We start from the raw sequence: 26352 nt of genomic DNA on the forward strand, positions 1-26352 counted from the left end.
TACACAACAGTGATTGCCCAGCTCCTCTAGAACACCAGCAGAACAGGCAAAACAAAGCAAAAACTCTGACCTTCCTCTCATGACCCCTACAAAATTAACTCAACTTGAATTATAGATCTAAAGGTAGGAGCTTAAAGGTATAAAACTTCTAGAAGAAAACTGTTGCAGGCCTTGGGTTAGGCAAGAGTTTCTGAGATGGAGTGCAAAAAACCATAAAAGGATCATTTGATAATTTTTGACCTACAGAATTAAAAACTCCTGCACTTCGAAAGACACTATGAAAAAAGGAGAATGGGTGGGAGAATGTACTTGAAAAACCCGTATCTGCTAATGTACTGGTATCCGTAATATATAAAGAGCTCTCAGAACTGAATAAGAAAGCAACCAATGTGATTAAAAAAAAATGGGCCAAAGATATTCTTCTGAAAATAATGTAGATATATAGCAAGTAACCTCATGCAAAAGTGTCCCACAGTATTTGCCATGAGAAAAACCCAAACTAAAATCAGAATGAGATACCATGACACAAATGGAAATGGCTAAAACTAGAAAGACTGAGAGTACCACATACTGATCAAGATTTGGAACAACTGGAACACTCAGACATTTGTGGTGTGGGTACAATTGAGACAGATCACTTTGAAAACAGTTGGGCGGTTTCTTAAAAGTCAAACACATCTCATAGGACCGAGCAATCTCACTTCTAATTATGTACCTGAGAGAAAATGAAAACTCATGTTCCCAGAAGAACCTGGGTAACAGTTTTATTTTAGTTGCTGCAAACTGGGGCTTGTCCACATTTCCATCAACCAGTGAGTGGATTGTATCCATGGATGGTATTCGGCATTAAAAAGGAATGGGTTATTGATTCCTGAGCCCATATAGGTGAATCTGCAATGCATTATTAAGGGAGAAGAGCCAGACAGAAAAGGCTCCACACTGCATGATTGCATTCATAGGACAGTCTTGAGAAGGCAAAACTAGGAGCTAGGGGTAGGTGAGAGGCTGCTGGAGTGGGGCAGAGGAGTGATGACAAAGGGCCAAGAGGGAAGCTTTGCAGTGATGAAATAGGTCTGTATCTTCATTGACATCGTGGTTACCCAACTGTCTACTTTTCCAAAACCCCATGTGATTTTTCCTGAAGGTAAAATAAATCCCAATAAACCAGTCTTAAGAAATGTCCTTCGGCGAGCCGCTGCTCAAGGTGTAAAGTCATTTTGGTTCAAGCTATCTTGTGCAAAGGAGGGTTTCTAAGAAAAATGGATTTCCATGGAAATCTAAAGAGCTGCAAGTCACCGGGGCCCAGAGAGATGGGAGAGAGAGAGCATCTATCTGGGGTCGCTACCAGCACCTCCTGGGACAAACTGAGCCCAGGCCAGCTATTCCCCACCTGGTCTGGTTGTCCCAGACCCATGCGGGTACTTCTGGCACTGATTGGCCCCATCCTTCCACCCACTGACAAACCCATGAATGGGAATCCCTGGGCCAGGTGTCATCCTTCCTCCCCAAATCAGTTGCAGGAGCTCTCGCTCCCTCTCATCGCCTTTGGGATAAAGTGGAAATGCCTGAGCATGACAAAAAGGCCCTTCTTACCTTCCCAGTCTGGTCTCTTGTCACGTCTCCTGACGCACCTCCACCCATGTCCTCCAGCCCCATCCCCCATATTGTATAACCAAATTTAACTGCCTGGTAGATTCTTTCTTGATTTTGATGAGGCACAAGTTTTGCCTTCCACTTAGTTCCCACTTTGCAGAACTTACCATCTTGGGTCCTCCAAGGCTCCACTGGGACATCACCAATACTGGGAAGCCTTCCCTGAATGCCACTAGGCTCCCCACCTCTGTATGCAGGGAGAAGGGGCAGCCTGTCTTCATTCTTCAGGTTTAGAGGACTCAAAGAATTGCTGTGTTTGAAATACTGGTGTGTAAGCGGGTCAAGAGGGAGTCAAACTCCATAGGGCGGGGGACTGGCCAAGGGGGTCGTCTGTGCAAATAGGTGCCTCACTGGTTCTGTGGTGGGCACGGTGGTTGCACTGTGATTATACAGATCAGTCCCTACCCTGCAGTGAGGGAGTGGCCAGGGAGTCCATAATGCTGTTGACCTCTGATTTCCAGCTCTATCAGGGGCATGCCCCCAAGCAGCCACCCATCCTACCTCTGCACACAGCAGGGCCTTGCAGCCACACCTCACCCATGTGATGGGTGAGGGCCACTTCTGGCCAGAGCATTTCACCATCAAGGTGCCGCTCACCTTTTCTCTTTTCCTTTGCCCAGGCTGCTGGCAGTGTTGGAGACGGTGCCCAGGTCCCAGGGCTTATCATTCCTTTCCTCCATTCATTTGCTCTATTGATGCATTCATTCATGAGGTGCAATTTTGCAGTGATGACTTATTTCAAGGAGGGCCCGGCACTCCCCCTGCTGGGATGACACTAGTGAACAGCACGGGGTTAGCCTTGTCCCAGGCTTACAGTCAACGGAGAAGACCAAGACGGATAGTAACCAATTCCTTTCTAATTACAGTAGGAGTCTGCCAGATTCTCTGCCTTCAGCTGAAGGAGGATTCTAGCTCACAGTTGCATAACGGAATTCCTCACTATCAAGAAATCCTCTTTCTTGTCTCGATACCTCACTGTGTCGGTGCATCTCCCCTCGGTGCAGCTCTTGAACACAAAGCCACACAGCCTGGCCCCTGGTGGGCCAGGTTCTCTAGGGTAATTTATCTGCTACAGGGCTGTACTCCGCTGGGATTTCTATGCTTTTGAAAGGGAGCATGTGGCTAGGGAGCATTTGGAATTTGCAGCAGGAGAAGGCACTAAGGTACAATCTGCCCACAGAATTGGCTCGGCACGGGGGACAGCTGTTAGCTTCTAGAGCCACAACAAGAGTGACAAGTTCATGAACTTGTAGCATGAAGTGATGCTGAATGGGCCCTGCCCAGAAGGGAGAGGCACGCGTGGATGTCTGTGCAGAGCTGGGAAATGTAGGGAATGAGGGCCTGTCTCAGGAATTCTGGGGATCGATGTCAGCACAAAAACACTTGAGGACATTTATTTTGATCCCTCCTCAGTGAATAGTAATGTTTGAAAGCCCATCCACGTTGAGGCAGCTAAATGTGATACCTGACCTTAGACTAAAGTTTGTCTGGGAATGAAACACCATAAAAGACATTTTCAGATCTACCGGCGATACTGGGATATGGACCTAGATTACACACAAGGATTTTACAGTGTACATTTATGAATTTGGTACCTGTGCTATGGTGGTGTAAGATAATATTCCTACTTTAGGAAAGACATATTAAAATACATAGGAGGACGGGGCACTTGGGTGGCTCAGTGGGTTAAAGCCTCTGCCTTCGGCTCAGGTCATGATCTCAGGGTCCTGGGATCGAGCCCCGCATCGGGCTCTCTGCTCAGCACGGAGCCTGCTTCCCCCTCTCTCTTTGCCTGCCTCTCTGCCTGCTTGTGATCTCTGTCAAATAAATAAATAAAATCTTAAAAAAAAAATACATAGGAGGAAAGGACTACAGTGTACAGAGCTTTGCTTACAAATGACGCAGGAAAAAAAAAATATGCCTATACATAAGGTGCTTTTTGAACATCTATAAAAGCCCCCTGCCTATCAGCCTTTCCGAGTGGTGTAGGCATTCCTTGCTGATCGGGGCCTTTGGCAAAGCTGTAAGATTCAAAGCTGATATCCTTTTGAGAAGATGCCCCAATTTAAGTTTTCTCTTTAATTTTCTCTCCATCCTTTGTCTGCAGCAAGAGTCCTTATGTTTTGTTCTTTCGGGAATCTAAGTCTCCTTCATATCATTTTCTCTAGGTGTTCATCTTAATGGTTTTCTGAGCTTAGAGCAAACCGTAGATGCTTTCAGGAGGCCTATTTCAGTAACTGGAATGGATGACCTTTCATTGATACATTCTGTCCCAAGGTGGGAAAAGCGGGAGCCATAAAAAGTGCCATAAAGGGTTTTAATGCTTATTCTGCACTGACCAGCTACTTGATCTTCAGCAAGTTATTCAACCTGGGGAAGACTGGCATCCCCAAGGGGTCCAGAGTGGGGGCTCAATGAGAAGATTAGCGAATGTTTGGCACAAAATGTGTGCTCAGTAAAGGTAAATTATACGGTAGCTGTTCCCACAACCTCAAGACCCAGAAAAAGACGTGATTATTGTTACTGTCGTATTTGTACTTCAATTTTGATTGGGAAGAGACGTTAATAACCATATCAATGACAACAGTTTCCATTAATTCAGGGGTTCCTTCGTGCTAGTAACTCTATGTAACAGCCATGACCTCATTGAATCCCCAGGATATCACCCTCGGGCAGGCGCATTAGCCCATTTCAAAGATAAGGACACTGAGGTTTGGAGGCAGTAAGAAAACATGCAGGGCTTCCCCACTCCACCGGCACTTGGGTGCTCACCCGCAGACGGGTAAACAGAGGCTCAGAGAGGCGAGGCCCCACACCTGGCTGGCTGTGGGCGGACAATGCAAACCCCGGTTCTCCTTTCCCGGACCGGACCGCCAGCCCACCGCGGAGTCGGTCGGTCCTTCCGCGGCGCTCGGGGTCGAGGATTTGGACCACACGGTTCATACTTAGAGTTTCAGAGAATTCGTTCCCAAATTGCCTTTCGGGACAGGTCCGACGTGTCCTTCTCCGGCGCCCGGCTTGGGCGGCCGGGGTCCCGCGTCCTGGGGTGGTGGGGTGGGGCAGGACGCGGGATTCCCCCCCGTCCCGCCGTAGCGCAGCGGCCCCTCCCGGCAGGTTCGGCCCCCGGCGCCCCCCGCGCCCCGCCCTGCGCCCCGGCCGCGGCTCCGCCCGCGCTGGCGGCAGCCGAGCGGTCCGGGCTGTGGCGGCGGCGGCGGCGGCAGCGGCGGGAGGAGGAGCAGGAAAAGCGGCCGGGGGAGGAGGCGGAGGCGGCGGAGGCGGTGGAGGCGGAGGCGGGCGGGGCCGGGCGGGTTTAAAGCCCGGCGAGGGGGTGGGGAAGCCGGGAGGAGGCAGGAAGGGACTCGAGCGGAGCGCCGGTGGCGGGCTTGGCTGGGAGGCCGCGGAGACCCGCGCGGAGCCCAAAGTTTGCGCGCAGCCCCTGGGCGGCGGCGCGCGGGGGTCGGGACCGCCCTGCGCGCCGCCCTCGCCCGCCCCGGCCGCGCCGAGGGTCGCCGGCGGCCACGCGGAGGCGGCCGGGAGCGGCGCCGCGGCAGGTACGGAGTTGGGCGGGGAGCGCGGCGGCAAGTTACTTTGTGGTCGGCGCTGCCCGGGCGGGCGGGCGGTCCCCGCGCCGTCATTGTCTGCGCGCGGGCCGGCCGGCCGGGGACGCCGGGCGCCGCGGGGGCGCGGCGGGCGGAAGGGCGTCGCCTCCGGGCCGGGGGCTGCGGGCGCGGCGGGCAGCGGGGAGCCGGCGGCGGGCAGCGGGGAGTCGGGAGCCGGCGGCGGGCAGCTGGAAGCCGGGAGCCGGCGGGGGGCGGCTGTGCGCGCGGCGCTCCCGGCCGGGGAACCGAGGGGCCGGGCGGCGCCTTCCCGAACCCTCCGGTCCGACGCCGGCCGTCCGCGGGCTTGGGCTGGGCCGGGCAGGGGGGTGCTGGGTGCGCCGGGCCCTGAGGGCCGAGGCCGAGCTCCCGGAGACGCCCGGGGGGCGGGCTGCACGCGCCTCTGCAGCCCGGGGTGCGCCCGCGGCGGGGGCGGTGGGGCCGGGCTCCTCTCCCTTGGCCCGAGCGGCTGCGCCGCGGAATTTTTTTTTTTTTTTTTTTTTTGGTTCTCTTCGTGGCCTCGTTACCCGCCGCCCGGGGCCTAACACCAAGTTGTGGGCTCGCGGATCAGCCGCCCGCCAGCCGTGGAAATGTGATAAGAGCCAGACCGTTCGCAGAAGGAAATTTCTGATGCAACTCCCCGCCTTCGCTGCTCTCCTCTCCAAACGCCTGCCTTGCCTCTGTCCTTGAGTATGTGCGTTATGGAAATGAGGAGTATTCTCGACTTTTGATTGTGTTCGTCTTTTCTTGGGATTGGAAGAAACGCAGACTTTGTGTCCTTTGCCCCGACCAAAAGGGTGGGTAGCGTAGGGGATCCACAGGTGACTTTGACCCTGTCCTGGATCTGGATCGTCGCGACGCTTTGGAAAGGAGGCTTTCTTGCAAAGATCGTAGCCACTTTCATTCAAGAGATGCAAAGAAAAAGCCCAAACAAGTAGCGCTCCTGAGTAAATATGCATTATTGCACAACTTTCTCTGTGCTGCTGTTTACAAGGCCAGGCCCAGAACACTTTGTTTCCGAAAATGCTGATTCAGCCATTTGCAGCCCCCGAGGTTCAGAAATGGTGTTCTATTTAACGTTTCGCTCAGTTTTACTAAGAACACATGTTAGCGCAGCAACAGGCGTCGACTGGGGGTTTATGGCGCAAAGCTGGTGATTCTTCCCCAGAGTTGACCCAGCGTCCCCCTTTCTCTTTCCAAGAGGAGAGGTGGGAAGAAGCTGTGACTTATGGTGACCGTGAGGTGTCTCTTGGGGGGTGTTTTATTAAGGAGAAACCCTGAAGCCAAATGTGTTTCCAGGAATGATTCTAAATGACTGAGGTTTTTCTTTTTGTCTTTTCTGTGAAAAATCTGAACTCTAGGATTCCTGCACATAATACTTGAGTTTTATTGGGAACACTTGAAAGAAAAGGGCCACACAGGCCAATCCCCAGATTACAGGGAGGGAATGTGAGGACAGACCAAGTTACACAGCCGAGAGCGGCTCCTGTAACTGAGAAGCCTGGCTCCTGATACTTCTGTAACATTTCACCTTGTAAAAGACTCCTTAGAAAGCTCCTTGCTTTCAGCCTCCACAGCTCGCTGATCCGTGTTTTACAGGTATGGAAACTGAGGCTCAGCAGGTTAGCTGACATGTCATGGTAACCTGGCCAGCAGGTGACGGCACTGTCACCAGGAGGTAGTTTGGGATTTTTTTTTCTTTTTTTTAAGCCCTGTGTGTTTCATGTTTCTGCCTAAGCCCATCTGCCTCTGAAAGCGAGAAGTGGCGCAGAGGAGGTTCTTCCTTCCAGCCACACAGCTGGAGAAGTAGGAAGCTCTGTTGCCACTCTGGGGGCTCCCCACCTTCCAGATTTGTCCTGTTGCGAGGCCCTCGTCAATTTCTCCACTCACTTTTTGTACTTCAATACACACTTCATTTGGGAGGAAACTTTGATGTCATGAGCTCGATATGGCAAGTTGTTTGATGGTAATTAAAGCAGTGTTTTATTTAATAGAAGCTCTGCATCCCTAAAAAAGTCATCAGTGGCCTTATTGCTTGTGGTGTGTACCACTTCTGGGGCAGTGTTGGCTGGGCGGAGTACCTTTCCTTTGTGAGTCGGGAATCCAGAGCAGGGCAGGTTCCTGCCAGCCATTTGTCTAGGCATTTATTGGTGGTGGCCGTCAGGATAGGAACCCAGGGCACCCACAGTGACTGGCCAAGTGGAGACAGCTAAAGTCAGGATCTAAGAGCTGGCACAGAACGTTAATTTTGATGGGGTGGCTGGTCTGAGACCTTACAAGGTACAGAAAGCAAACTCGTGCTTGAACAGAGGCAGCTTTTGTGCCTTCCGCTTCGTCTCAGAGCTGTAGAAATTCTGGGTTGGTGTATCTGATAAAACCTAATGCTTTGAAGGTGGCCTAATTTAAGGAACATATTTTCTTGGAATTCTGTCCATCTCTGCAGGGGAGGAAAAACCCACACGGTGGTAGGACTTTTTTGAGCCAGGGTCAGAACTCAGAGCCGAGGGGTCTGTTCCGTGCAGCAGGGAGGAAGCCGTTGCATTTGCCGCGTGTGCAAAATCCCCCTCTGTTTCTCAGACTGTTAAGCTAACGTAAAATTGCGTGAGCTTGTGGGGAGAAATACTTGCCTCGTCTTTGCATTTAAGTAACCAGTCATGTTCAAAATTTAAATCAAACTTTTTCTGCTAGTGAAGATTTTTTTCTTCCTTTAACCTGTCTTTATTTTTTGCTCAACTGTCGAATTATGGGAAATTACAGAAGGAACTAAGACAGTTGAGCGACTTGGTGGGCGAAGCTTGGCAGACAGGGCACGTTGGGGATCTGGTAACCTGTGAGGTCTGCATGCTGATGGGTGTGGAACATGGTTCATCTGTTCAGACACTGATCTGTGTTCGTATTTTAGCCGTGTCCTCCCCCGCCTTCTACCTCTGGTGGGGACAGCCTTGCCTCTGCTCCCCTCCCTGGCTTCAGGAGCTTCTGAACTCCTCTCCTTGGGATGGGCTTTTGTCTCTGCTCCTGGGGGTCACGGGGCCCGTTTTCCAGAAGGAGATGAAAGCAGGGAGAGCATAAAACTGCCAGCACCGGGAAGGGCTGATGGCTCTTCTTTATTGATGGGAAGAGATATGGTGTGACTCTTCCTTGAGATGGCTACACAAAGAGCCCTGTCCCGACTGAGGGGATCTCTCTTTTTGCTTCTGTGTCCAGGTGGAAATAGATGCCTGCCGGGAACTCAGGTTGGTTCATCACCTCTGGACGCCACTAGGGAAACTAGAATATTATTTTTGACCATCAAATTCATAAATGGACTTGACAGAGACCTTCCTTGACTATTGAGATCCTTGATTTAAGGATTGATCCGGGCCGGAGCTACCAGAGGGGACGATGTGTTTGGGCACCTCCCTTGGGAGCAGGTGTCGGGGACAAATCGCGCTCCCTTTCTGCTCTGCACGGGGGTCGTGGCCCATGCTGACCACTGCACGAGGCCTGCTGCTGCAGTGTGACCCCCGGGTCTGCTGTTCCCTGGGGTGGAGAGCCTGAGCAGGTTAACTAAGCTCATCGGTAAAATGAGAGTCAAAGGCGTGTTTGGAGTTAGGGCAAGGGCTGTTGGAGTCACGTGACCCTCCGTGTGGAGGGTGGCACTTTGCGAGAGCCTGGACACGCCGTCAGGGCACACTCAGCCTTGACTTGGAGCAGCTTGTGAGCTTGATTATCCTACTTCCTGTTAATCTGCAAGGTCTGCTCGAAGGAGGGCCTCACTTCTCACGCCTTTGCCTGCTGGTGCTGGGCTCGTGTTCGCTACCCCCCAGACCCTGGGGGAGGGACCATAACCTGCTTGAGCACCAGTCCTTGTAAGGATCCTTTTCTGGCCTGCCTGTAGCACGGCGGCTGGAGCTCCCCGCAGCGGGGGTTCCAGGAGTGAGATGGGTGGTGGAACGCACATGTTATCTGCGGGCAAAGCGTTTGAACCAGATGATAGCGAAGAGCAGGTGCTGGCAGCTGGTTGCCCTGGACCAGGAGCGAGTGCGGTGGACGCCCAGAAGACGAGCAGGCTCGGGTGGGCTGCAGCCTCGAATGTGGGAGACCCCTGGGCTCAGGCAGTGCGAGGCCAGGCAGTATCTAGTTTTAGGACCCCGAGGTTGGTTGGTGTCTGGCGTCTACAGAATCTCTTGGCCTGGCTGGGACGGAAGTGAACGTGGGCCCGGGTCCTGCCGGGCTGACTGTGATCCTGGGAAACGACTGTGCACACCATCGAGGGCTGTGCCGGCGGGCCGCCCTGCATCTCCCTGAGTCCTGACTAGGTTTTCCAGCCGGGTCAACGGGCCCAGGCACCAGTCGCTGCCGTCTTGCCTAGTAACGTGGGCTCTGAAGGCACTTGGCATGCAAAGAGCTTGACGTATGCTGGTCCTTGGCGTTGCATCGTTATTGTCCTTTGGAAGCAGGGCTGGGAGCTGTCACCAAAAGTAGAACTGCAAGGTGACCGTTCTTCAGAACATTTGTCCCTGTCTGGAGCTAACAGGTGCACCATCCCAGGGCCTCTGAAAGTACAGAATGGTGAGGGATGCCTGGAGACCCCCTGTGGACATCCTTTTTCTCTTGTCCTGTCCCATGGGAGCCACCCATGAGGACCACCTGGGCTGCTGACCACAAGTTGCCTGGATCTCCCTTGAGATGCTTCTCGGTGCAGGGACCATGTAGGCGCTCCCTTCTCTGATGGGATAGCTAGGCCTTTGGTTTGCTTAGTTATTTTCTTACCTGTCATCCCTAGGAGTGTCTTCTCCCCATGTTTGCGAGTTGAGAACTCCCCTTGACCTAAAAACTTCTCTCAGGTTCCGTTCTAGTAGTGGTCATTTTAGGAGCCCCTGCGTCAGAAAGCTCATAGTGACCGGAAAGTGACTATGAACCGAGGAACTTCTAAGTTCAGAAGTTTGTACACTGGCCTCACGCAGACAGGAGGGCTTCTTTGGTGTGGGGACGACAGCTTGCTCTAAATCTGGGCTCCTGCTTGGACATCTTGTCACCAGGTGGGAGGCTGAGCTGAGGGATGTGGAGGGTCTGAGCAGCGTTCCCAGTGGCTCAGAGAAGACCATGGTGTGCTGCCCAAGAGCCTTCAGGCTGCTCTTCCTAGGATACTGTCCTCTTTTCCCCAGAATTCTGTGGATCTCATGGAAACCAGGCTAGGATATTTCTAGAGAAATAGGAAGATGAGACCGTGGCCTCCGTCTCCCCTTTGGTGTGAGAGCTTTAGAGGAAGGATAAGGCAGGATGGGGATCCGTGCCCCACTCTTGGACTGTGTCCACACCGCAGGCCTGGCCCTTCTCCCCACCCTGCAGGCTACAGGGCTGCGGTGGGCCCAGGCAGCCTTCACAAGTAGGGCCCCGTCCCCTGCTCTCCAGCCTACCCTCATGCAAGGTCCCTCCATTTGAGGCATCCCCCAGCTTCCTAATCCCTAGGCACCCAGGGCAGACCTTTGTTACCTTTAGTTTGATCTTGTAATCGGAATAATCTACGTGTGTAAACAGTAGGCTTCCCAGAAGTGACCAGGCTTCGTTTTTTGTGTTCATGTTTATCTATATTTCTAAGCGCTTGTCTCTCATTTCTCACGTGATGCTTTGAGTTCTCTTCTTGGAAGGTGTGGAGTCCCAGCCCCGGCTCCCTCAGTGGTCTCCCCACCGAGTCTTCTGGCAAGGTGGGCTGGGCCGTGACACACTGCTGATGTTCTGGGGGTGAGCGGTGAGGCACCCCACGCTCACCTTCCCCGTCTGGCCCGACATGGTCGGTCTCTGGGAGCGCTTTTGTATTTCCTTGGTGGTTCATGTGCTTAGCTCTCCCTGGTCCCCCCCTCCCCCCGCCCCCGGGGCTCTTCCTTCCCCATCAGCCTGGGAATGCCCTTTGCCTTCCTCTAGGGTTCTGGATCTCTTTCCTCATGCTTTCCCACAGTGGGATGAGGAACATTCCATGCTGGCCTCCAAAAAACCGGTCTGCCAGTTCTTGGGATACTGCTTGTGTGAAAACATCCTTATTATCCTCTCACGGATACGTGTGTCCAAGTGTAGACTCCTGGACTAGAGGCTGTTTTCCCTCAACAATTCAAAGGATGTCACTGTCTTTAGGCAGAATGGGGTTGAGAGTGAACCTAATCTAATTCTTGGTTCTGGGTATGAAACTGTCTGAGTGTTTTGTTTTGTTTTGTTTTTTCTTCTTCTTCTTCTTTTTTTTTTTCTGTGTTCTTTCTTTTCATGTCTAGAAGCTTCTGGGATTTTCTCTTTGTATCTTTGTTTGGAAGTCCCTTGAAGAAGTGCCTGGGGGGGAGGGCTCCCATCTATTGTGTGAGGTACAGCGAGGGTCCCTTCAAGCTGGAAACCCAGGTCCTTCAGGCATGGGACATGTTTTTAAATTAATTCTTTAATTTCGTTTCTTCCGCCTTTCCCTTTCTTTCTTTCTAGAGTGGCTTTTGTTTGTTAGGTTCTGGGACTGGTTCTCCAATTACTTCTATCTCCTGTTTTCTGTCTGTTCTGTTTGAGGTTGGGTGGTACGTCAGGCTGATGTTTAATCCTTTCTATTGGATTTTAAATTTCTGTTTTAATTTTTAATCCCCAAGGACCTCTTCTCTGATTCTTTTCTTTCAGCAGACTTTGTGTTTTTTAGATTGACTGTGAAATTGAGCAGAAAACAGAGATTTCCCATGTGCTTCCCAGACCCCCAGCATTCCCAGCAGAGGGGGCATTTGTCAGTGAACCTACAGCGACACGTCCATCATCACTAAAAGTGATTATTTTAATTTTAATCCCATAATATCGTTGTATTGTAGATAGAGTATTTGTTAAATTTTTTTGGGGGGGGGGAAGCGGTATATTCATTTCTGTTTTTTTTTTTTTTCCTGGATAGTTTTTTTCTTCAAACAATACATTATTGTTTAAAAATTTTCTACACACTTGTGCCTGACTTAACAGAAAGGAGAGCTTGTGGCAGGCGAGAGCTTCCGGGTGTGTTTTATTTGGATGTCCAAGCCTGGGGAAGCAGGGGTGGCGGTAGGGAGGGCAGGAACAGGGCTGTGTGTGATGGGTGACTCCAGATCGTCCCTGTCCCCACACAGTCCTGGGGCTGGGGCTGGCTGGAGACGGATTCATCTGCCATTCCGTGGTCAGGGGTGTGGGCCTGTGGCTGCTGGTGCAGGCCACGTGGGCAGGCCTTCCTCATTCACGAGGCCTGTCGGGTCTGTGCCCCAGCAGTTGTCCGAGTGGTCGCCCCAGGTGGCCAGTGGAGAGGCCTAGACAGCTGAGGCTGACAGGGTGGTGTCCGACCCACTCCACGCAGCACCTATCATTCAGGTTCAAGGCTTTGCTCAGACGTCTGGGCCCTATTCTGCCTGCTTGCTTTCAGAGGCCTCCCTGAGGAGCTGACGGCAGGCCTCCAGGGAGGGCTGTCTGGCTGCCCCATTGTGTGGGGAGCCCCTGGTGCCCATGGCTTGGGACTTTTCCTCCCCTGGCTAGACTGTGTGCAGAAGCCTCTTTCCTGCTGACGGGGCTGTGGCAGGCCTTGGGCACCTCGGCAGCCCTGTGTCATCTGCCCCTGGCCCGCTGGCACCCAGTGTGGTCGCAAAGGCCCAGAGACCCTGCAGTGCTTCTGGAAAGCAGCTCCGTGTTCTGGAGGTGCTGGCTGATGGCTTTGGGGGAGGACGGGGGTGCAGCTGGTCCTTACGCTGGAGTCAGTGCCCTTGTTCAGACCCCGCCTCCCTGCGGTTCTCCTTCCCGACGCCTGCGGGCCTGGTCTGGCTGTGTCTCCACTTTCTGGCTGGGCCTCTGGCTCTTTTGGATCCTTGATCAGCTTCGTCTGGTCCACTGGCTTTCTGGCTTTTATGCCTTTTGGAAGATCCCCTTCCTGCGGTCCTAGCACAGCCGAGTGTGTGGTCAGTGGGTCATTTGGCGCAGGCCCAGGTTTTCTGGATCTGTCACGGCGTGGTTTTACCTCTTGCCCTCTGGTGCCTGCTTCTAGCTGGGAGCACTGATATTTTTTTTGGGGGGGGGTGGCAGAGGAGGGCCCTTCTGTCATGTCAATCCCTCCTCTTCCCCAGCAGGCTGCAGGGCCCGCGAGATCAGGTAGAGGAGTCACGGCCAGGGTTGAGAGCAGAGGCCAGGGGGTAGATGGGACCCCTGCTCCTCCTTCCGGTGGTTGACTGCACAGGTGGGGTGGGGAGTCTCCATGGAGAGCAGCGGGGGAGCCTCACGTCTGGGAGGAAAGTGGGGCTCACCTGTGCCAGTGACTTGCTCTGTGAGCTGGGGCAAGTTCACCTGTTGGGGTCTTGACTTCTAGAATGTCAGGGCTGGACTTTGCCTCAGTTTACCCTGCAGCATCCCCACTGGAGGGTGCCGTGTACGGCTAACTCTCCTGTGGGGTGTGCTTTGCCTCCTGGCGTGGAGGCCAGGCCATTCCGGATCTGCCAGAACCTTGAGAGAGACTCGCTGCTGCTCCTTTTGGGTTGAACACTCTGCTTTGGGTTGGCGTTCACAGGGTCGACGTCGGAATCCTGAGAGCACCTGGCCCTGGTTGCCTTGGAGGACTTCCCAGTCGGGTGAACATCTGCGGTGTCTTCCCCAAGCCCTCTGGGAGTTAGAGGGCCCGTGGCTGGCCCTGCCTGCTTCTCGGGAGCTGCACTTGGTGCTTCTCCGCCCCTCTGAGCACAGCGCCCCTTGGGCTCCCCAGCTCTCTGCTCCCTTTCCCAAGTGTGCGTTCGGCGGCGCGTCCGTCAGAGTCTGCTTCCAGGTGGTTCTCACTGCCCTCTGCAGCTTGCAGCTCTTCCTGCTGTGTCCCAGAGGCTGGTGTGCTCCCTGGCCGTGTGGCCCACTGTGAGGCCGGTTCAGGGCTGTCTATGCACGTGCGCATCCCTGTTCTGTGCCCAGCGCACAGCCCACGCTCCATGTACTGTCTCTTAGCCTTGTGTCTCTGGCTTCAAGAGGTAGCTTCTCCCTTCCTGCTGTTTGTGCTCACACACTCTGGGGAAGACTGGGAGTGATCTTGGAAAACCCGAACTGGCCGCCCCTGGTGCTCACCCAGGCTCCTGGGCAGGCGGAAAGAGGGTGTGCTGTCGTGGGTCTGACTGGTGGTGGGCCTGGGAGTCCCCCGGCGCAGTGCTCTGCATCCTCTCACAGGCAGAGAAGGAGAATGTTGTGTTTCTGTGAGCAGGGTGTGTCCTTGCCCATCACAGTGGAGGTGGCCCGTGGGGGAGGTCATGGGGCAGTGGAGGGAACAGGGGATTTCTTTTGGATTGCCATGAGAACCAGGGCCGGGGCAATGGAAGTGCTCCCTGAAGCCTTAGGGCGTGACCCAGTCACATGGGCTTTGGGCCTGGAGTCCCAGGTACCTGGCCCAGGCCACGCTTCTTCCCCCTTCCTCAGAATGCCATCCCCTGTAAGTAAGTAGTGTGGGGCCAGACCTGTGCTGTAGGGTCCTCTGTGCAGAACTGGTAGGGGTGGGTCTCATTGTATTTTGGAGGCAGGGTAGCATCCCGCCCTTGGCAGGATGGCTTCCCTACTTCTTGGTGTTGGAACTCCTCAGGCTGTGTCTGGGGGGTGCTCAGGACACAGGGTCTGATGTTCTGCACAGAAGTTCCCCAGTGGGGACGTAGCTATGTGGCCTGTGTCCCAGCTGGTCTCCCACTCTGTGCGCTGTGCATTCTGCCCTGAGCCGTTTCCCAAGCTGTGTGTGCACTGTGCATTCTGCACCCTAGCCTGGTGTCCCATGCTGTGCACTGAGCAGCCTACGCCTCAGCTGGCTCCCCCACGCTGTGCACCAAGTGGCCGGTGCCCCTGCTGGGTTTCCCATGCCGCACACAGTGGCCTGTGTGGTGGGTCTGGCATACCCAGTGCTAAACAGCGTATGTGGATGCACTGGGGCCACCCCTGCAGTGTGACCCCTGGTCCTCATCTGCATGCTCTCCAGGCAGGGCCAGTCCTGGGTGACCGGTAAAGGCAACAGTGGTCAGCTGCTCGCTGTTCTCGCCGTGCGCTTGGTGGCCCAGTGGCTTGGAGGCGCTGCGTGTTCTCAGAAGCACTGCCCACTGCCCTATCTCCTGCTGCCCTGGGTCCAGGATCCTGGAGCCTCTGGGTGTCAGCTGTCAGACAAGGTGTTATATAACCGTTTCTAACTTAGTTGTTTAATATGTAACAAGTAATAACTGTACCCAGATAAAGCTGTCCACTATCTCTGAGCCCAGTGGTGGGCAGTGGGTGTCGGAGCCAGCTGCAGAAATGAACAGATAAGGGTTTCTAGGGGGAAACTGGACCTTTTTCTCTGCTAAGGTTGAATACCCAGGCCTGTCTGGACCTCGTTCATGCCTCGTTGACATACGTAGGCGCGTAGAAAAGCCCAGGACGGACACAGCTTGTGACACTGCATTTACCCCTCCAAGTCCGCCTCCTCCGTGGAGCGAACCTGTCCAGTGCGTAGGGTGGGGTGTGAGATGTTGGGGAAGTTTCTCACGCTTGAATTCGCTTAGCAGATCGCTCCAAACACAGGTGGGACCACCGTGCCCTTGTTCTTAGGACGGTCAGATCTGTTCCACGCCGTGATTGACGCTTTGATCACCTGCTGGCGGGAGTCCCACCCTGCTCAGGCTGTTGACAGAGGTTTTGTTGGAGGTGCCCGCACCGGGCGGCTGTTGTCTGGGGAGGCTGCCGTCTCCTACCCACCCCTGCAGGCGAGGAAGAAGAAGCGGGCGCCTTCCCTCCCGGTTCTCCGTAAGTGTGAAAGGGGCAAGGGACAGCCGGGATTGGGTGGGTGGTGGCCCCAGAGTGCTGAGCCTCAGGGTCTGTTTTGAAGTCACCGTGGGACCAGGCAGTGCCATTAGTCTCATGCGTGTCTCAGCTCCTGTGCTGAGACTGTCCCTGTGTGCACGGGGAGCTGGTGTCACACGCCTGCCCTTTAGCCTGACACCCACCAGCTCTCAATGTTGGTTGGGGCCGGGGGTGGGTGTGTGAGGACTTGTTGGTTTTCCTCTCCTCTGGCTCTCGAGAGCGTAAAACTGGTAAAGACCCACAGGAGAAGACTTACTCTGGACTTGGGGTGCCAGGCAGCCACACGGGGAAGTCGGGTTGTGGGAGGTGTTTGTGCGTGTCAGACTCCGGAGGGCTCGCTGCTGTGCCCCGTGTCCCTGAAACAGGGATGGGACTCAGCGCCTTGTAGGATGGAGGGGGTGTGTGGTGACTGCCATGGCACACAGTCCACAGGATGCGCGGTGATTTCACTCTTGCTTTGGTGGGAGGTTAGCCGGATTCCAGAAGGGTGGCAGGCAAGTGTGAGTTAGGTCGAAGCGTTTTCTTGACTGTCGGTCACTCCTGGAGCCATTACATCAGCGCCACCCAGACCGGGGTTTCTGAGCTTTTCAGAAAACATAGGCTCTTTTGAACTTTTGCTGCAGTCTAAATCCACTGATGTTCTACCCTCGTGGTCCCACAAGAGCCAGGCAGCCTCTTGGGGTGTGGCCTTGCGACGCAGTAAGAGTGTCTTAGGAAAGTCCAGACAGACCAGAACAGGCGTACCTTCCTTTCAGACGGGAGGTGATGCCCTGATAATGCCTGGGTGGAGGGGTGGCTAGGAGAGAGCAGTTTTTCAAGCGGTGACCTCTGAACCTCTCCAGGCCTTGCCTGGATCCATGAGACTGACCTACAGGGCTGGGATCTAGAATCCCACGTCTCTGTAAAGCAGCCTGCAGCTCCGGCAGGGATGCTGGGTTCAGAAGTCACCCCAGCTCAGGAGCTCTGTGTTCTGGGCTTGGAACCACCAGTTGGGTCAGAAACTTGGCAGCTCCTACCTGCCAGCATTATTGCCTAATCAGAAGGTCAAGGGCAGAGTGAGGGGCGGTGGTAGGGCAGTCTGAGCCCTGTGGAACCTGGGGGGCTCTGGGAGAACATGGGACAGGAGGCTGTGATGAGGCTCTTTTTGTTTCTTTGTTTTACATCAGACTTAACAAAAAACGGCTCGTTCCAGGGCTCACCCAGCCCCACGCACGCAGGCCGCGGAAGCACGCCTGGCAGTTGACATGGCCACACGTTACATCCAAAATCAACATGATGCACCGTATTTACTCCTGTTCATCCAATTCACAGGGGTGGAAATGACTCACAAAGCCCTAGCCCATCCGGAACCTTCCAAGTACCTGAACCCTTTCCATGAAGCCTTACTCAGACGGGTTCAGGAGAACTATTCCTCTTCCTTCCTCCTGGGTGACGTGGGCTTTGTTCCTCCCTAGGCTGGTAGGGGCTGGATTAGAGGGACACGGGGAGCAGGAACTCCAGTTATGGGGACAGCAGGTGTGCACTGAACCTGTTTGCTTCCCCCTTGCCTTTTGTCCTCTGTCTCCTTGGGCAGGGAGTTCATGGCTCTGCCGAACTTTCCGGGTCTGTGGGACACTGGGCTCCAGGTGCTCCCGGCTCTAGTCTGACGTCAGGGAGGGAAGGCAGCCCTGAGTGCATGGATGGGACCTCGAGGTCCCCACTGTTCCCCTTTGTTGTCATCGTGGTTGACTTCTTTGCAGGATGGTGCTGGTGCCTCGGCTCTGGTTATTTGCCTTCCTTCGCTGCCGAGGACTGGATGCTCTCAGCACCTGCTCAGCGCTCAGCTGGGACATGGGCTTCAGGAGTGCGCGGGTGGGTTTTCACACGGACCCTGGGAGTCACTCACTGGTCAGGTGTTGGAGGAACCAGTGTGTCCCCTCTGCCTGCTGCCACCACGCTCCCGCTGAGCACCGTGACGTCCTTGGAGGAAGGGACACTGAGCAGAGGGGTGGCGTGGCATGGCTGAGGGCTGGCTCAGCGCTGAAGGAGCCATCCCAGTGGAGTTTTCACTTGTTTTCCTGGAGGGAGCTGGCGGTGGTCTGTACTGACACAGCTTCGGGGTTAACAGGGGCTAAAAACAGTCCTTAAACTGGAATGGGCACGTGAGCAGCCCTGGGATCCCATGACCAGGCCACTACCAGCTCAGTAAGTCCAGGGTGCAGCCAAGGTCCTGCGTGTCTGCCGGCTCCCCGGCCAGTGCGTGCTCTGGCTGCAGCCATGCGTTGTGTGCTGAGGTCTTCATGCGTGTGTTCCATTCTGTCTGTGGTTTCCTCTCTGAACATCTCCAAGAAGGCTGCTTGACCCAGCGAGAGCTCTTACTCCTCATGCTGTTACTTAATCTAGTTATTCTGCCAGACAGTTTTCAGCCTTTAGCCCTCCGTGATTGTAAATGGTGCTTGTCAATGCGTCCAGACTTTAGATACTTGCCCGGAGTCCCCCTTTGACATTCACATGGAGTCCGTGGGTTATATTAGGTGGTGTCTCTTTTGCTTCTGATGAAGAAAACTTCAGAGTTTGAAGCCTTCGGAATCTTGCAGGCTCTGGAAGCCTTCCTGTCTTCGTCGCAGGAGTGCGGGATTTGCATCCCACTGAGCTTGTAAACCTGGGGGCCCCAAGCCCTGGGGAGCGATCCCCGGCCGGTGTCCCCAGGAGACCCCCGCCCCCAGCCTCCTGCCAGTCTGCGCTCTGCCTTGTTGGAGGGAAGGGGGGAGTTGTCAGTCCCGGTTGGGGTGGCGACCTGAGAGCCGCTTCCCTTTCTCCCCTGGAAGTCTGTCCTGTGTGGTGGGCGGCACTCCGGGCACCCATTCTTCCACCACCGGAAGCCTTCCTGGGACCGTGGACCCCGTAGAATGTTTGTCTTCTTGCCTCCCCTCATTGCTCAGGACAGGCGTTGACGGACCCCAACGGGCTTTGGTGGTCTTTCCTTTGTCAGCCTTTATCAAGCGACTCCCGGTGCTTGTGGCGACTTAGGGCGGCTTCATGTTTTCCCGAGGGCTGGGAGATGCCGCAGAGCTAATAATTCCTTGGCCAGATGTGCTTGGAGATGTCAGGGTGGATAAAGCTATTTTCCTGTGGCAGAACTTGCAGAAAATTCAGTGTATCTCTTTAAGGGGAGGATAGATTATGCTGGTTCCACATGTGGGGGCACGGGACCTTTTTGGGCTGATGGCGTCCCAGGGCAATAGAGATGTCATTCACGTACCACACAGTTCACCCAATTAAATTTGAAGTGTACGAGTTGGTCACAATGAGTATATTCACAGATTTGTGCTGTTCGTGTGTGTGTGTGTGTGTGTGTAGACACATGTACTATACATCGTACCCAGTTACAAACTCACAGGTATGTCCAACCAGCACCTATTTTATTTCATTTCATTTTATTATTTTTTTAAGATTTTATTTTATTTTATTAAGGTTTTATTTTATTTTACTTTTAAATTTAGAATGTGAGCAGGGAGTGTGGGAGAGAGAACCCCAAGCAGGCTCTACATGGAGTGTGGAGCCCGTTGTGGGGCTCGATCCTGTGACCCCGAGATCCTGACCCGAGCCGAAATCAACACTTGATCGCTCAGCCCACTGAGCCCCCTAGGTGCCCCGAGCCACCAGTCAATTCTAGACCTGAGCGAGACCTCACAGGGAAGCCTCCAATCCCTGGTTACTACTCTCATTCCATCGCCCCCGCCACCACTTGGCACCCACTGGCCTCTTTCCGGTCTCTGGGTTTCACTGTTGGGGACATTTCTAGGAGTGGGATCCTCTGGCCTGTGGTTTTCGGCCTAGCTGCTTTCATCGAGACTGGCCCATGTGGTGGGAGCTCTTGGCACTTCATTCCTTTTTATGGCTGAACAATATCCTTTCCTAGGGTAGCCTCCATCTTCTGTTTTTTAGTTCAGCTGCGGGTGGGCAATTCGGGCTCTTCTTAACCTTTTGATTATGGTGAATCATGCTTTTACAAGCAGCAGTAAAAAGTACCTGTCGGAGTCCCTGCTTTCAATTTTTTTTTTTTTTTTTTGGGTGCATGCCTAGATGTAGAATTGTGGGATGTTATGATGATCCTGTTTGTAGTGTTTCTGAGGAATTGCTGTGCAGTTTTCCGTAGTGGCTGCATCACTTCCTGTCCACATCAGCAGTGGACCAGCGTTCCAGTTTCTAGTGTCCTTGTTGATACTTGGTATTTTCTGATTCTTTATATTTCTGCAAAAGTGCTGGCGGGGCTTCGATGGGGACAGCGTTGTGTCTGTGGGCTGTTTTGACCTAGTCAAGTCTTCCAGTCCATGAACACAAGGTATATTATCTTATTTACGTCTTCTTTGTTGTTGTTGTTGTTTTTGTTTGTTTTTTAAGATTTTTATTTAATTATTTGAAAGAGAGTGAGAGAGAGAGAGAGAGCATGAGTACGGGGGGCGGGGGCAGAGAGAGAGGGAAAAGGAGACTCCTCACTGAGCAGGGAGCCCGATGGGGGGCTCAATCCCAGGACCTGGGATTATGACCTGAGCAGAGGGCAGGTGCTTAAATGACTGAGCCACCCAGGAGCCCCTGGGTCTTCTTTGTATTCTTACAACAACATTTTATAGACTTGAGTATTATAAGATTTTCACCTTTGGTTAAATTTATTCCTAATTATTGTTCTTGATGCTACTGTAAATGGAATTATTTTCTTAAATTTCATTTCAGATCGTTCATTTTCTATAGAAATATAATTGATTATTTTAATATCCTGATGAATTTGTTATTTCAATTTAGTAGTTTTATGTATGTGCAGTCTTTAGCGTTTTTTTGCATGTAAAGTCACATCATCTGGGAATAAAGATAACTTTAGTTTTTCTTTTCAGTTTGGATACCATGTATTTATTTTTCTTGCCTAATGGCTCAGGCTAGAGCTTTCAGTACTATGTTGAGTAGAGATGATAAAAGCAGCCCTTTTTTTTTTTTTTTTTTTAAGATTTTATTTATTAGAGAGAGAGAGAGAGCAAGTAGGGAGGGGCAGACCGGGGAGGGAGAAGCAGGCTCCCTCCTGAGCAAGGTGCCCGACCAGGGGCTGGATCCCAGGACCCTGAGATGATGACCTGAGTGCAAGGCAGATGCCTAACTGACTGGGCCATCCAGGTGCCCCTTCCTTGACTTGATCTTAGAGGGAAAGCTTTCACTCTTATGCCTTTGAGGATGCTGGTAATTGGGGATTTTTTCTTATGCGATAAACTGTATTGTGGTTAGAGTTCCCTTCTACTCTGGTCTGGATGTTTGGTGTCCTCTCCAAATTTATATGTTGAAATCCTAGTAGGTGGGGGCCTTTGGGAAGTGATTAGGGCATGAGAGTGGAGCCCTCAGGAACGGGATTAGTGCTTTTGTAAAGGAGATCCTACAGAGCTCTCTAACTCCTGGCCTGTGAAGGTACAGGAAAAGTCTGTGACCTGGAACAGAGCCCTCCCTCGAAAGCTGAATTTCCAGCTTTTGGAACAGTGAGCCGTTTATTTCTGTTGGTTATAAACTGTGCACTGTGTGGCAGTTCGTCCTAGTAGCCTGAACGGACCAAGACATCTCTTCCTAGTTCATCGAGTGCTTGTATCATGACAGGCTGGTGAATTTTGTCAAGTGCTTTTCCTTCATCAAGTGAGACGATCATGTCAGTTTTTTCCCTTTATTCCATGAACATGGTGTGTTCTCTCGAGTGGTTTTTGTAGGTTGAACTTTCTCTGTATTCCTTGCATAAATTGCACAGGTCAGGTGGGTCATCCTTCCATCTACCACTGAAGTTGGTTTACTCCTGTTGTGTTTTGTTGAGGACTTTGCATCCGCGTTCATCAGCCATGCTGGTCTCCAGTGAAGCTGGGCTTTTCTTTGGTTACTGACAATCTCCTTGCTTGCTCCAGATCTGTGTAGACTTTCTCATTTTTCATGGAGCTGTTTGGGGTAGATGGTGGTTTTCTAGGAATCTGTCCGTTGCACCTGTCTTACCCATCCGTTGGCACAGAGTTGTTGATAGTTCTCTCTCGTCCTTTTTATTTCTGTAAAACCGTAGTGTGCCCGCCTTCGTTTCCGATTATAATAATCTTGAGTGCGCTCTTTTTTCCTTAGTCAGTCTCACTAGTGGTCTGTCCATTCAATTGAGCTTTTCAGAGAAACAGCTTTTGCTTTTACTGATTTTTCTCTGTTGCTTTTCTGTTCTGGGTTGTATTCATCGTTGCTCCAACCTTTATGCTTTTCTTTCCTTCGTCAGCGTTCCGTTCAGTTTGTTCCAGCTTTGTTTCTGTTGTTGTTAAGTAGGCCATGTGCTCACCGTGGAGCCCAGTGAGGGGCTTGAACTCAGGACCCTGAGATCAACACCTGAGCTGAGATCACGAGTCAGGTGCCCAACTGACTGAGCTGCCCAGGCACCCCTGTTCTAGTTTTGTAAGGCATGAACTTGGGTGTGGGATTTGAGATCTTTCCTCTGTAATGGAACCATGAGTAGCTATGTGCCGCCTTAGCGCTTCTAAGCACCTTCTTAGCGCTTTTGAGCATCTTTTGAGTTTTTGTATGTTGTGTTGTTGTTTGCCTTTGCCTCACGATGTTTTAGAACTTCTGTCATGACTTCATCTTTGATCCACTGGTGGTTAGAGGATGTGCTAATTTCCACGTGTTTTTGAATTTTTTTGACTTCTGTGGCTCTCTTGTTTCATTCTGTTGTGAGGAGAAAAGAAACTTCTATGACTTCAGTCTGTTTACATTTGGTTGGACCCCTTTCGTGGCCCAACAGGTGAGGTCTACAGTCGGGGCCGTTGTGCATGTGTGCCCTTGAGAGCAGTGTGCGTGCTGCTGTGGTCGGGTAGAGCGTGGGCAGCATCTGTGACGTCGGGTGGGGTGACCCCGCAGTGTCCTCTTTTTCCTTCTTGAGCTTCTGCCTGGCTGTTCTGTCCATGACCAAAAGTGGAATATTCATGTCTCGGACCGTTACTGTAGAAGGACTGTCTGTTTCCCTTCAGTTCTGATGCCAGTTACCCCATAAATTTGGGGGCTCTGATTTTGGTGTATATATGTTTTTAATTGTTAAATCTTTTTTTTTTTTTTTTAGATTTTATTGACTCATTTGACAGAGAGCAGGAGAGCACACAGGCAGGGGGAGCAGCAGGCAGGGGGAGCAGGAGAGGGAGAGGCAGGTTCCATACCAAGCAGGGAGCCCAACACAGGCCTCGATCCCAGGACCCTGAGCTCCTGACCTGATTTGAAGGCAGACACTTAACCGACCGAGCCACCCAGGAGCCCCAGTTAAATCTTTTTGATGAATTGACCCTATTCTCAGTATAGAATGTCCTTCTTCGTCTTTCTAGGAATTGTCACTTAAGGTGTGTTTTGGCCGACAGAGGTATAGCCCTCCCAGCTCTCTTTTGGTCACCGGTGACACGAAATAATCTTCTCCCATCTCTTCACTTGGAACCGGATTGTGTCTTTTGTTCTAAAGGGAGTCTCCTGGAAACCGCATATTGTTGGGTTTTGTGTCTTTATTTTTTTCCATCCTGCCAGTCTCTGCCTCTTGAGGGTTCCGTTTATTTGCATGTAATTACTGATCGTGGCCACTTTGCCAGTATGCGTGTGCGTGGGCAGGGAGGGTGCATCTTACAGCTTGCTGTCCTTTGTGTCTCTAGAATCCTTTCTTGTAACTAAGGTTTTAAGGAAGGCTGCTTCGGTGTGGACATTTGTGGAATAAGTTATGTTTAGGAGAACCTTTACGAAACACTGAAACTTGCATTGGTCATTACGGTTCCCTTGATAGTATATCTTGGGGTTGCTGTGCTGGATAGTGGAGAGGTGCCTGCATTTCCTAGCTGACTCCAGAGACCCCTGGCATAAGGCATCCTGCTGCTGTTTGAGAAGGGTGGGGGGTGTGGATTCCTTCCTTGGCCTGGCACCGAGCTTATGGGACTTGCCTCTGACCCTGTCTTTGACTCTCAGGACCACCCTTGCAAGCAGGGAGAATGGGTGGGGAGAGGGGAGCCCTTCTGGTCCCAGGCCTCATTCAGGGTCAGGGGGGCATGAGCGGGTGGAAGGGTTAGGCTTGTCCTCACAGAGCGTTGGATCCCATGTCCCAGGTTCTTTAATTCCCTGAGAATGGAGAAGTGAGGGGTAGTGTGTTCCCATGAAGGCCCACCTGCTTGAATGATTGGGGGTGTGCTGGTGAGAGGAAGGACTTTATTCATGTATGTTGCTTCTGTGCTCTTAGCATTTTATTTATTTTTTATGATTTTGGCCTTTTTTTTTTTTTTTTTTTTTTTTTTTTTTGCTGTGAGCACATGAGCAGAGGGAGAGGGAGAAGCAGGCTCCCTGCTGAGCAGGGAGCCCCACAGGAGGCGCCCCAAAGGCAGACCAGTAAGGAAAAGGCTTCCCACTCTCCGCATTTTACATATCAAAGGCAAATTCATTTCACAGTTCTGGCCCATAGTTGGTCTTCAGCAAACATTTAATTTCCTTTCCCTGGGGGAGTTTTCAGGAAAGATCCTGGGTTCTTGTCAGTCCCGGGGTCTGGAAGCTGTGGGGGGTTTGGGAACACAGGTGATACTATTTAGCCCTGTGCTGTCACATCATAACTGTTCGTCTTTGCTCTCAGGTGTGCTGGCCCCTTCCTCGCCAAGGCCTTGGGTTTGGAGCGGCCTTCTGGAGGCAGGGAACTGGTCTGGTACCAGGCCTCGCACAGTTGTACTCCTTTTTTATTTCTCATGATGTTCGAGGTCCTTGGACGCTTAAGAAGGTGGAGGCGGTCACCTGAATGGATGTATGTCTGCGTGGAGGTCTCACTTAGCCTCTGTTCCTTCTGGTGCCAAATTTGGTCACACACGTGCCACTTGAATTCATTTGACTTCTTAGGTGCCTCTCAGGGTCCGTTTGGACCTGCGCTGGTGAGCGTGGTGGTCTTGCACAGGAGTGCGTCCTTAGGGATAGAAATAACAGGCATTCTGAAGATCCTCGCCCCTTTTAGCCAAGCCAGTCTCAAGTGCTCAGGTCAGAAATAGATCCTCTCTCCTCTTAAGCTTGAGCTCAGTCCTGGGAGGTAATCCTGCAGCGGGCAAGAGTAGGGCGGCGCTGTCTGCCCTGGGAGACACTGTGCCCCTCCCTGTCCCCCACAGCGTGTCCCCTCCGGCTGCAAGCTCTGGTCTCCCATGTCGGACCGTTTAAACCTAAGAAGGGGAGCATCTGGGACCAGCATTACAGAGAACATGTCTGGGTGGAGATATGAGCAGGTGCCCTGGGTGCCCCATCAAGCTCAGACCCAAGTTTCTCCCAGGAGAGGTGGAGGACAGAGGGTCACACTCTGGTGTCCACAGTGCACCGTCCACCGGAAGGCTGGCCTTCCTGCAGAACTCTGCTAGAAAACTGGAAATACTGGATGTGTGACATTTGCTGACTGTCCCTATTTGGTGGCTTGTACCGGAGGTAGGAAAGGATGTTCTGAATGCTTCCAGCTCTGCGTCTTGCAGGAATCCCAAAGGACAGGGAGCACAGTTGGGCAGTTACCCTTCAGCGGTGATGGCCCTCCTCGGGCGCCCCCCACGGATCCGCCCAGCCCTGGAATGGAGTGCCCCCGTTTATTTTCGTGGCCCTGTCTCAGGTGAACCATTCTGAAACCCAGTATCCTTGTTCGTGAAATCTCTCCTGATTCACCGAGTCTCTAAGGGCCTTGGTTTTCTGCGTGAACGTGTCTGGTGGTGGTGCAGCCTGTCCTGGGGGCCATCCAAGTCCTGGGTCCTGGGAGAGGTCACTGTTCCGGGGACCCTGCCCCAAGCCTCGGGGCTGCTCAGTCTGTGGACACTGCAGGCCTCACAGGTTTGCTCCCGGGACCACTTCACACCCTTAAAAGTGGCAACCCTGGGGCACCTGTGTGGCTCAGTGGGTTAAGCCTCTGCCTTCAGCTCAGGTCATGATCTCAGGGTCCTGGAATCGAGCCCCACATCGGGCTCTCTGCTCAGTAGGGAGCCTGCAAACCCCCCCTTTCTGCCTGCCTCTGTGCCTACTTGTGATATGTCAAATAAATAAATAAAATCTTAAAAAAAAAAAAAAAGGTGGCAACCCTCCAGAGCTTGTGTTTTTGTGACCATGCCTATTGATTTTTGCTGTTGCAGAAACAAAGACACATTTCCAAAATATTTATTCCTGCATAAAAAGAAGTCTGTTATATGTAAACATAAGGACTCTGTCTTAAAAACGTGGAGCTGTGTTTTCAAATAAAATTGTAATGAGAGGGGCACCTGGGTGGCTCAGTGGTTTAAGCCTCTGCCTTCAGCTCGGGTCATGATCTCGGGGT

The 26352-nt window shown here is 52.6% G+C and overlaps 1 protein-coding gene across 4 annotated transcripts in view; it reads left to right on the forward strand.

The window, feature by feature from the left end:
• The first annotated feature begins 4969 nt into the window (after window positions 1–4969).
• The window catches only part of GRB10 (growth factor receptor bound protein 10), a 169265-nt gene continuing 147882 nt past the window's right edge, over window positions 4970–26352 (forward strand). For 3 of the 4 annotated variants that reach the window (XM_045089547.1, XM_045089545.1, XM_045089548.1), the window contains exon 1: window positions 4983–5204. The gene's annotated coding sequence lies outside the window, so the exon portion shown is untranslated. Of the gene's footprint in view, window positions 5205–26352 lie in introns of all 4 variants that reach the window. The other variant, XM_045089549.1, reaches the window with a different exon arrangement.

This window comes from Mustela putorius, unplaced genomic scaffold (assembly GCF_011764305.1).
Source record: "Mustela putorius furo isolate JIRA1106 unplaced genomic scaffold, ASM1176430v1.1 tig00003845_pilon_pilon_pilon, whole genome shotgun sequence".
Classification (NCBI taxonomy): Eukaryota; Metazoa; Chordata; class Mammalia; order Carnivora; family Mustelidae; genus Mustela; species Mustela putorius.